This window comes from Tachysurus vachellii, chromosome 14 (assembly GCF_030014155.1).
Source record: "Tachysurus vachellii isolate PV-2020 chromosome 14, HZAU_Pvac_v1, whole genome shotgun sequence".
Classification (NCBI taxonomy): domain Eukaryota; kingdom Metazoa; phylum Chordata; class Actinopteri; order Siluriformes; family Bagridae; genus Tachysurus; species Tachysurus vachellii.
The window spans coordinates 2,688,472-2,698,471 of record NC_083473.1 but is presented as its reverse complement, the minus strand read 5'-3'; the positions used below and the strand labels follow the sequence as shown (position 1 = coordinate 2,698,471).

The following is a 10,000-nucleotide window of genomic DNA, read 5'->3' as shown; positions in this document are numbered from 1 at the left end:
CTCCTGCTGCAGACTATCGCTAAACCATCCTCCCACCTGCCACACTGACCTTTACCTCTTTAATCCTCAGCAGTTTCATTTCAGTCTTCTGCAGCTAATAATTTCATCAAGTTGCATCGCATTCAGAGAAATTAGTAACATCCCAGACACAGTTTACAGAGACTGCTATTTAGGGGTGCATAAGTCTTACGTTTTAAAGGGAAAAATACATTTAAGTGGGTGATGTGTATATATACATATATATGTATATATACACAGAGAGAGAGAGAGAGAGAGAGAGAGAGAGAGAGAGAGAGAAAGGTCTAATGGGTGGGAAAGTTGAAATAAACATATCGTCGCTGTCGGGCGGAAACCTCGTATGTCCAAATTTGGTCAATTTCATATTTTTTCACATATGGATGCTATTGGTCAGTCCCCACGTGGGTCTGTTATTTTTACAAGTTATTAACCAATCTAAAGTCTTGAAAATAGCTTGAGCGCAAATCTCATAACTCCATTGGACACTTCAACTGTCCACCTCTTCCTCACTCCGTGGGAGAGCTTCACGGCATATTTCTCCTCAAGAAGAGTCGCAACGAATCAACACGTCTTCTGAGGTAAATGTCTTCAAAACACTGGGCTCAAAGAAAAAAAAATCTTGACCCCCGCTAGTTCTGGTGCTCGTCTGAGGACAGGAATTTAGCGCAAGACAATCCACTGCAACGTGGACTAAACCCTGTGTACTGCAGATAAGGTACGGCGTTTTTTTAATTTCTTGAAAAATAACGGTTTTGGAGATACGAGGATTCCGCCTGACAGCGACGATATAGTGAAGTGTGTGGGGTGGGGGCACGGTGGCTTAGTGGTTAGCACGTTCGCCTCACAGCTCCAGGGTTGGGGTTCGATTCCCGCCGCCACCTTGTGTGTGTGGAGTTTGCATGTTCTCCCCGTGCCTCGGGGGTTTCCTCCGGGTACTCCGGTTTCCTCCCCCGGTCCAAAGACATGCATGGTAGGTTGATTGGCATCTCTGGAAAATTGTCCGTAGTGTGTGTGTGTGAGTGAATGAGAGTGTGTGTGTGCCCTGTGATGGGTTGGCACTCCGTCCAGGGTGTATCCTGCCTTGATGCCCGATGACGCCTGAGATAGGCACAGGCTCCCCGTGACCCGAGGTAGTTCGGATAAGCGGTAGAGGATGAGTGAGTGAGAGTGAGTGAAGTGTGTGTGTGTGTGTGTGTGTGTGAAGATGTCTCAACAAAATTGTAATGTGAAGGCTTATGCTAACAAAGTACGTATCATTCTTATATATGTGGGTAGGTTTTTAAAAAAAATCAAAATGGACATCCAAACACATTTAAATCTATCTAATATTAATATTGAATTTTGTATTCTTTATATTATTCTTTATAATAACCTTTTGTTCATATTTATGTTCTGTAAAGCTGCTTTGAGACAATGTCAATTGTAAACAGTGCTATACAAATAAATAAATCTGAATTGAATTGAAATATGAGAAAATCACATATGTATCAAGGTTAAGTGAGGAACACGTGCAGTGTTTAAGTCAATACACAATTTAAAGGCCACTAGCAGAAGTGTGAATAATTTCCATTGCTCTGAAAAGCTAGTTGCTTATTTCTGCCTTATTAGTCCAATGCTTTCGACTCGGCTTATTCTCTAGAATACAGTAAACCTTGCGCAAATCTTCTCTTAGACAAATATTAATGTGGACCACATACGGAGCTAGGAGCCAATTAGTCTGAAAGCGAGACTCAGAAAGAGTCGACACGCCTCAGTTCCAACATGAGTTTTGACGAGTTGATGAATTAAGCCCATATTTATGATGAGATAACGATATAACTGTAGATAGTGATAACCTTCAATCGAGTAGTTTTGCCTTAAAGCTAGAACTACTGCCAGAGCTGCTGTTATAGACCAGGGGTTCCCAAACGTTTCAGACCGCGACCCCCAATATTAGACTGCTGACGACCCATGAACCCCCCTTCCCCCCTCCTTTCTGTGTTTTCCTCCAACAGCTTGTGAGGATTTGTGATTTAGTTACAGACTGACAGAGCTTAAACAAAAAGGAACACAATCTCTAAGCCAGGCTATTTTATTAACAAATTATGGACAAAAACAAATACATCCCATAACTGTGAAATGCTTACAGACAGAATACGGACAAGTTGCCTGTAACACGCGTACAGCGTCGGCTGACGCCATGGAACAATTATAACTTCATGTATAATTGTATTGTAATTGTAAATGTATTCAGAAAAAAACGCCTAATATGATGGATGGGTGCTGTGCCCACGCGGAGCAAAGCAGGTCCACTCTAGGTTCAGTTTTAGAGATCGCAGATCATCTTCCACATTAAGCCGTGACCTGTGTTTATTTTTAATGTAAGTCAGCGCAGAGAATGTCTTTTCGCATAAATACATTGAGCCAAATTGCATGAGTACATCCAACGCGGCTTTCGACAACTGTGGATATTCCAGCGCGACAGAAACCCAGAACTCATCCAGCGTCTTGCCGTCCTCAGGGTTCGATCGGTTGAAAGTTTTATCAGCGCATCTCCCGTATCTGACGGCAGATGATTTGCTGTGGTTACATTGAATGGTGACCTTAACTGTCATAATTAATCGGAGCAAAGAAAGTTTTATTTCCAGTTTATTTTAAATTTATACTCGCATCATTACAACCGTTTTTAACATATAAAAAATAAATAAAGTTTCTGGAAATCATCTCGCGACAAAACCCCCCCCCCACACCCCCCCCACACCCCACTCCGCAACCCCCCACTTTGGGATCTGCTGTTATAGACGATGACACTTTCTGACCGATCAGAATTTTAAAGGCACAGGTTTGAGATATTAGTCTTCTTTATTATTTACTGTCATGTCCACAGGAAGCTGGTAGCCAGGATCTAATCAGGTAGCTTATTTAAATACATGAATATTGACAGTGTATTTAATTTGTCAGAGACTCAGGGGTTTTTTACACCTGGTCACTTAATGTGTTTTTTGTGACCCGATATCTATCCGATGGTAAAAAGACCAGGTCTAAATGCCCTCCGAAACGTTTTGGAGACGGATATAAATCCGATGGTACAAACCACTTCAGGAGGTGGTCTGGGACGCATTTCAGATGAAACTGGACAGGTGTAAATGAATGTGGTTGTTCAAGCCACATACGTCAGCGCTAAACTCCTCCCAAACGGAAGTACATCACTTGCAGGTGATCTTTCACCCAGGCGTCTCGTCGGGTCTTAAAATGCGCTGCTGCTGCCAGCGAAAATGCAGCAAACAGTAAATGGTGTTTTTTGTATCATAACCGTCGTAACGAGTTTTTTCGTCTTCTTTTTGATCGCGTTCTGAAAACCACAGACACCAAAGTGTGTTCCGTTTCAATTACCCCGGAAATGAGGTCAAATATATTAGCATTTTGGGCGGGAGTAGAAAGATCGGATCGATATCCGATTCGCCGAGACGCATTTATGTGGCCTAATGTAAATGGAACAGTTTTAACAAATCAGATAGCTATCGGATCAGAGACAACACGTGAAGTGACCGGGTGTAAAAATGAATTGCTATCTGTAGGAAACCCAATACAGAGACCATCTATTCTGACCTGTTACACATCCAGAGCTAAAAAGTATTCACTGGACAAAGAAGAAGCCATCATTTATTTCCAGCATAAGTAAAGACCTCGCTAAGAGAAAAGACATAGTCCTTCCCCAAAAGACCTAGTGAATAACATTTTTTCCTCAGACTGAGTTGTTAGAATATTCTTGTTATTCTCTTGCAGTCCTAAAGCAGTGCAGTCCCTGTAACCAGGTGACCAGCCGCCTCCCTGGGGAGAGAGCGAGTGAGCCGGAGAAAGAAAAATGGCTGAAAGTGTATGTGTACCTGGCCTCGACATTGTCCCTGTGACAAAGCTTTTCTTCTTTTTTTTTTCAGCTGTCACCTCTGTGTGAAGGCTCTTTGTACTCCTCTCCCTCTCCCCATCCTCCCTCTGCTTGTTTTCTGCTACGATATCCACATTTAGTCAGTGTGAAGACAAAATATGGGACTCCGTGTGACCATGGGGAAGATTCGAATCTTAGCTCATGTATCTCATCTTAATCGTTCTATAACCTCATACTGTCTGGTTACTGATGTTCATCTTCCAAATCTTGTTCTTGCTGAGTCCTCAGATCGTTATACTTTTACTTGAATGCGGGTCACGCTGTGCTTATTTAAATCATAACAACAGTATCGTTATTGTGGATCAGTACCATGGAGAGCACTAAATCAGGGTATCACATACAATAGAAACATCTCGGAAGTCTTCAGAAGAACGGATCATGGATAAGAGGAGTAAACTGGTGAGCATAAGGTAACGGCCAGTAATAACCTGGGCAGGGCAAGAACAGGGGCAAGAATTGACTACTGGTTGTTAGGGGCATATGAAGCTATGGGATCTGGAAGGAACTGAAAGTTTTTCCATCACTGATGTATGAAAGTAGTGAAAGTCTGGAATTGGGTAGATGTGCCATTTGGAGGGGCAGGAATTATTGGGATGTGTAAATTTGTCCAGCAATGATGTGTAAAATGGGCAGGAATGAGCAGGAATGGTAATTGGCCAGAGATGGGAAATGGCAGAAAATGATTAGCAGTGATTTATGAAGAGGTGAGAATTGGCAATTGTCCATTTCAGATGTATGATGAAAGTAGAATCTATGTGAATTGGAATTTTCCCAGTGTGACATAAAAGTCCATTTTGCTTGGGGGGGTTTGCCATCGATTAGGGATTGTCTAGCAGTGTGGCATGAAAAAGGTGAAAAATGGGAACTGGTAACTATCGGTAAATGAATGGGGGGGAATTGCGGATCGGCCACTAGTGACCTGTGAAGGGGTGTGAATTGTGAGGAATTGGGAACTGACTTGTGGTGGCATATGAAAATGTAGTAATGATGTAAAAAGGAAAGTGTGAATTAGAAATTTCCCAGTAGTGACATAGGAATGGGTGTAAATTGATCATTTGCAAGTCGTGATGCTTGAAGGGGTGGAATGTGAAGGAACTGGAAATTAACCAGCAACGATGTATACAAAAGGACAGGAATTGGGAATATGTCAGTTCTGGCAGAATTAGTTGCTAGCCTTAGTTAAGGGTTAACTGGGTAGAATTATTTTGCGGTGGTGGCCAGTAGTGACGTAAATAGATGAGAATAAGTGGGAATTGGAAATTTTCCACACATTAGGTATGAAGAGTAGAAATTGAAGGGGGGGCACGGTGGCTTAGTGGTTAGCACGTTCGCCTCACACCTCCAGGGTTGGGGGTTCGATTCCCGCCTCCGCCTTGTGTGTGTGGAGTTTGCATGTTCTCCCCGTGCCTCGGGGGTTTCCTCCGGGTACTCCGGTTTCCTCCCCCGGTCCAAAGACATGCATGGTAGGTTGATTGGCATCTCTGGAAAATTGTCCGTAGTGTGTGATTGTGTGAGTGAATGAGAGTGTGTGTGTGCCCTGTGATGGGTTGGCACTCCGTCCAGGGTGTATCCTGCCTTGATGCCCGATAATGCCTGAGATAGGCACAGGCTCCCCGTGACCCGAGGTAGTTCGGATAAGCGGTAGAAAATGAATGAGTGAGAGTGAGTGAGTAGAAATTGACCAGTATGCATATATGAAGAAGGGGCAGTGATACAGGATAAAGGAAGTGGAATCTGTAGGAATTGGCCATTGGTAATGCATGAACTCATCAGTAATGATGTATGAGGGGTTTGAACTGGGTGGAATTGGTACTTTTATGCAAAGGGGAATGTAACTGGTAATTTGCCGGTTGTGAGTGGGGAAATTGCTGGGAAGTGGCTAGCTTTAATGCATAAAGAGTGTGAGAACTGAACATTTAGGGGAATAGATCGAGAATGCTACGATTTGCATGCGGTTCATTTCACTATTGTCTTCTTCGGGTAAGGTTGCTAAAAGTATGTGATTTTCTTTTAACACTTTGTGTTTATCCTCCTGCTTCCCTGCTTCCCATACGGAGCAGACGACCTTCAAACGATTAGGAAGCTCCTGCTATTCTGAACAATCCTGAAGACACCAGGCTTTCTGAGGTTCAGGCTTTTTTTTTTTTTTTTACAGTTTTAGTTATCACTGCTAATAATTGCCACTTCAGAGAGTTTAGTTAAGTTGACTCTTGTGGAAAAGAAAGAGTCATTTTATTAATATATTTGTCTGAATGTTTCTTTACCCTGGAGCTCCAGCAGATCAACACGAATACCGAAACAATCTGTTTGCAGTGCTAGCTGTTATATCTTTACCATAGATCATACAAGGAAAATTCAGACAACTGCACAGACAAAGGTGTAGATTTGAGGCTTTTTCTTATTTTTCTTTCTGCTTTATTGGTCTTTCTTGTAGCAGCCTGGTTCGCTTGCTTTTGTTGCCTCCAGCCTGCGATTCTACTCACAAAGCCTGCTTTAAGATCAATGGCTTCAGAAACTCTGAGAAACAGTAAGGCTGCTTGCCAAACAAGTAATACTTTATTTACTCTGCCGCGAAGAATAAATAATGTCACATACAGTAGGCAGAGATCTACATCACCGTCCTACAGTACGTTAACGTCGGAGTTTGCCGTGCCGTGGAGACTTAACACGTTCGAAGCCTCGTTCAAAGGTACATCAAACACCACCGGTGACTTCAGTATGAAAAATATACACCACAGCATTCGTCAACCGATAAGAAACTCGGAAATGGATGCTTTTAATGTTTTAATGTTACATTAATGCTGCTCAAAGCTTCCTCCACATCTTCTCTGACAATCTCCAGGATCAGTTGGAGCCATTTCTATTTTTGCCACTATGTGATTCACAGAAAGGAAAAAAAAATAAAAAATCCACTAAACATTGATGACGTAAAAAAAAAAAAAAATTCCTACGTTTGATTTTGATTTTTCTTTTTTAACTTCCTGTATTTATTTTGTTCACTTGTTCCTTGTTGACCTTTACTGAAAACACCCGCATCCCCTCAACTGACTCTCTTGTAGATCACGTTACATTTCTTTACATTAGTTTCATCCAATATTCATACCAACAAAAATTCATCTGTAACTGTATCGATTAATATCCTGCGTTTTTTTTTTTTAATACTTTGTCTATTTTCTTTGCTATTCTACACCTCACTGCTTGCTTCTACTAATTCTTATTTTATTTCATTTTAATTTTTATATTTTTCGAATTTCTCTCTATCATTTTATTTCCATTTTTGTTTTGTCATCTATTTATTTATTTTTATTTTACGATTTATATTTTTTATAAAACAGTATTAAAAAAAAAAGCTGCATGTCGTATGGTATATGATTGTGTGTGGCCAATAAAAGTTGAATTTGAATTTAATATAATGCACCAGTTAATTCATGACCCTAATAATCGATGTGTACATAGCATATAAAGTGCTTATTAATACTGAAATAAACGTTTTATAAACAACGATCGAGCACGATCCGGTTAAATACACAGTTTTTTTTACCTTTGTTCTAAGGATGATTGTATTAAAAGTCAGGGGTTTTTCGTGAATAAAAGAATTGTACTTAATTATCTTATAAAGAGCTTATAAAGTGAGGTTGATATAAGATTAAAGAAGTCCATCATCATCCCTACGACAAAGCAGTAACACATAAACGCCTATTTTTATTACATATCAAATGACTTTAAAGCTAAACAAACACAAGACAAAACATCAGTTGGTCCTCAAATGTCTATAGAGGCAAAAACGGTACAAATACTATGTGTGTGTGTGTGTGTGTTTAGGAAGAATGCCGCTCCTCCACAGTTATATCAGTTTGACACACAACCACAAAAAATGCATCAGCCACCCATCAGTAAAATGACCATTACTCTACATTCCTCTATCTCTCGCTCCTCTTCCCATTTTCTCCCACCATCTCACCACAACTGACATCTTAAGTGCTGCGAGCATCCGCTGCCTCCCTGAACCAGGCCATTAAAGCACACCAACACCCCCTTCACACCTCCCCGACCCCACAAACACATCAGTGTAGAGAAACGCAGTCAGACAGTGCGACAGGACACAAACATAAATCCGAGCTGTCGCCGTCTGCTGAAAGAGAGCCTACACTTAGCCGTGTTAGCACTCCAAACCCATTATCAAGCTCGGAGACCCAACTACAGGCACAACACTGTAATCTACCGGCTGCTGAAAACAATCATCCAGCAGCAGGAAGAAAGTGGCGAGGCATTCCCTCATTTCTTTTACACGTGCCTGCCTTTTAGTCCATTAAGCTGCAAAACTAAAGCACTCTCTAATATCAGGAGCAGAACATTCTCACAGTTAGACACAGACGACGTAGGACAAAGGCAGGGTCTCCAAATAGACTAAAACAGAAAGTAACGGCACTCCACTTTCTTTCTTTGCCGAGCTCCCCGAGTCAAAGGGATGAACGGTGAAAATATTAAACTTTAAACAAATAATCTATTCGATTCATTGAGCTACAGATTCTTCTGAACCACAGATATTACTCAGATCGTAACTAGACTCATGAGTTCAGCAAGATACATCAACCAGAGCAGAGTTTACGGGTGTAGCACTTCTAAGGCTACGGCTCCAAGGACAATTTCTGCATTCTGAACAAATCCTTCAAGAGGAAACAACTGGCTAATCTAGAACTTAGTGAATCGGTATATTTCTTATTTTGCCTGTTACTAAGTTGTTAGATTGATACGTACATAGGAATCATGCTTATAAGAGGAAGTCGTGGCCTAATGGTTAGAGAGTTTGACTCCTAACCCTAAGGTTGTGGGTTCGAGTCTCGGGCCTGCAATACCACGACTGAGGTGCCCTTGAGCAACTGCTCCCCGGGCGCCGCAGCATAAATGGCTGCTCACTGCTCCGGGTGTGTGTTCACGGTGTGTGTGTGTGTGTGTTCACTGCTGTGTGTGTGTGCACTTTGGATGGGTTAAATGCAGAGAACAAATTCTGAGTATGGGTCACCGTACTTAGCCGAATCTCACGTCACTATCACTTTCACTTCACTACTCACTCATTCATCTTCTACCGCTTATCCGAACTACCTCGGGTCACGGGGAGCCTGTGCCTATCTCAGGCGTCATCGGGCATCAAGACAGGATACACCCTGGACGGAGTGCCAACCCATCACAGGGCACACACACACTCTCATTCACTCACACACTCACACAGTACAGACAATTTTCCAGAGATGCCAATCAACCTACCATGCATGTCTTTGGACCGGGGGAGGAAACCGGAGTACCCGGAGGAAACCCCCGAGGCACGGGGAGAACATGCAAACTCCACACACAAGGTGGAGGCGGGAATCGAACCCCCAACCCTGGAGGTGTGAGGCGAACGTGCTAACCACTAAGCCACCGTGCCCCCTTCATTTCACTAATATATTTGTATTTGATTTTTTTGTTTTGTTTTTCACTTTTTTTTTTTGAAAAATCGTAATTGCTTTTGAATACGTTTATGAGATACAACTATCTATTAAACAGGCAACTCAATAAACATCTCTACATTAAATTCTAAACTTCAGCTTAGAACTCAGGTCTAAAACACATCTGGGTATCAGCAGCGATCGTCAGGGGTCCAAGCACTTTTTTTGTTTGTAGGTTTTGCGGATGATTTCGTTATTCAATCAGACGAACAATTAGAACTAAGTGCTACAGAGAAAAAAAAGTCTGTACTTTTGTCAAACTGACTCCAGTTGCAGAGCGGACATCAAGCTGGATACCGACACGTTTACTCGTTAAATCGTTCACTAACGAAGTACGTAGGTGTATGAGAAGCATTCCTATCCAAAGGGAACATGCGGGGTGTTGTGGGTGTGGCTAAATGCAAATCAGCTGATTTCTGGTTGGCTCTTACTACTATATGCATGAGTGAAAAAAAAGAGCAGTCTTTATAAATCTTATAGAGTTGTACTGAACAGAACCGATTCAACCTCAGGACAACTTTACACTCAACTCAGAACTAAACTCAGCAGAGAACATCAGCACAGAGAACAG

General features: G+C 41.9%; 1 protein-coding gene across 1 annotated transcript in view; it reads right to left on the bottom strand.

Annotated features, from left to right (window-relative positions):
• Positions 1–10,000, bottom strand: part of khdrbs3 (KH domain containing, RNA binding, signal transduction associated 3) — a 119,262-nt gene that overhangs the window by 16,441 nt on the left and 92,821 nt on the right. The window lies entirely within an intron of this gene.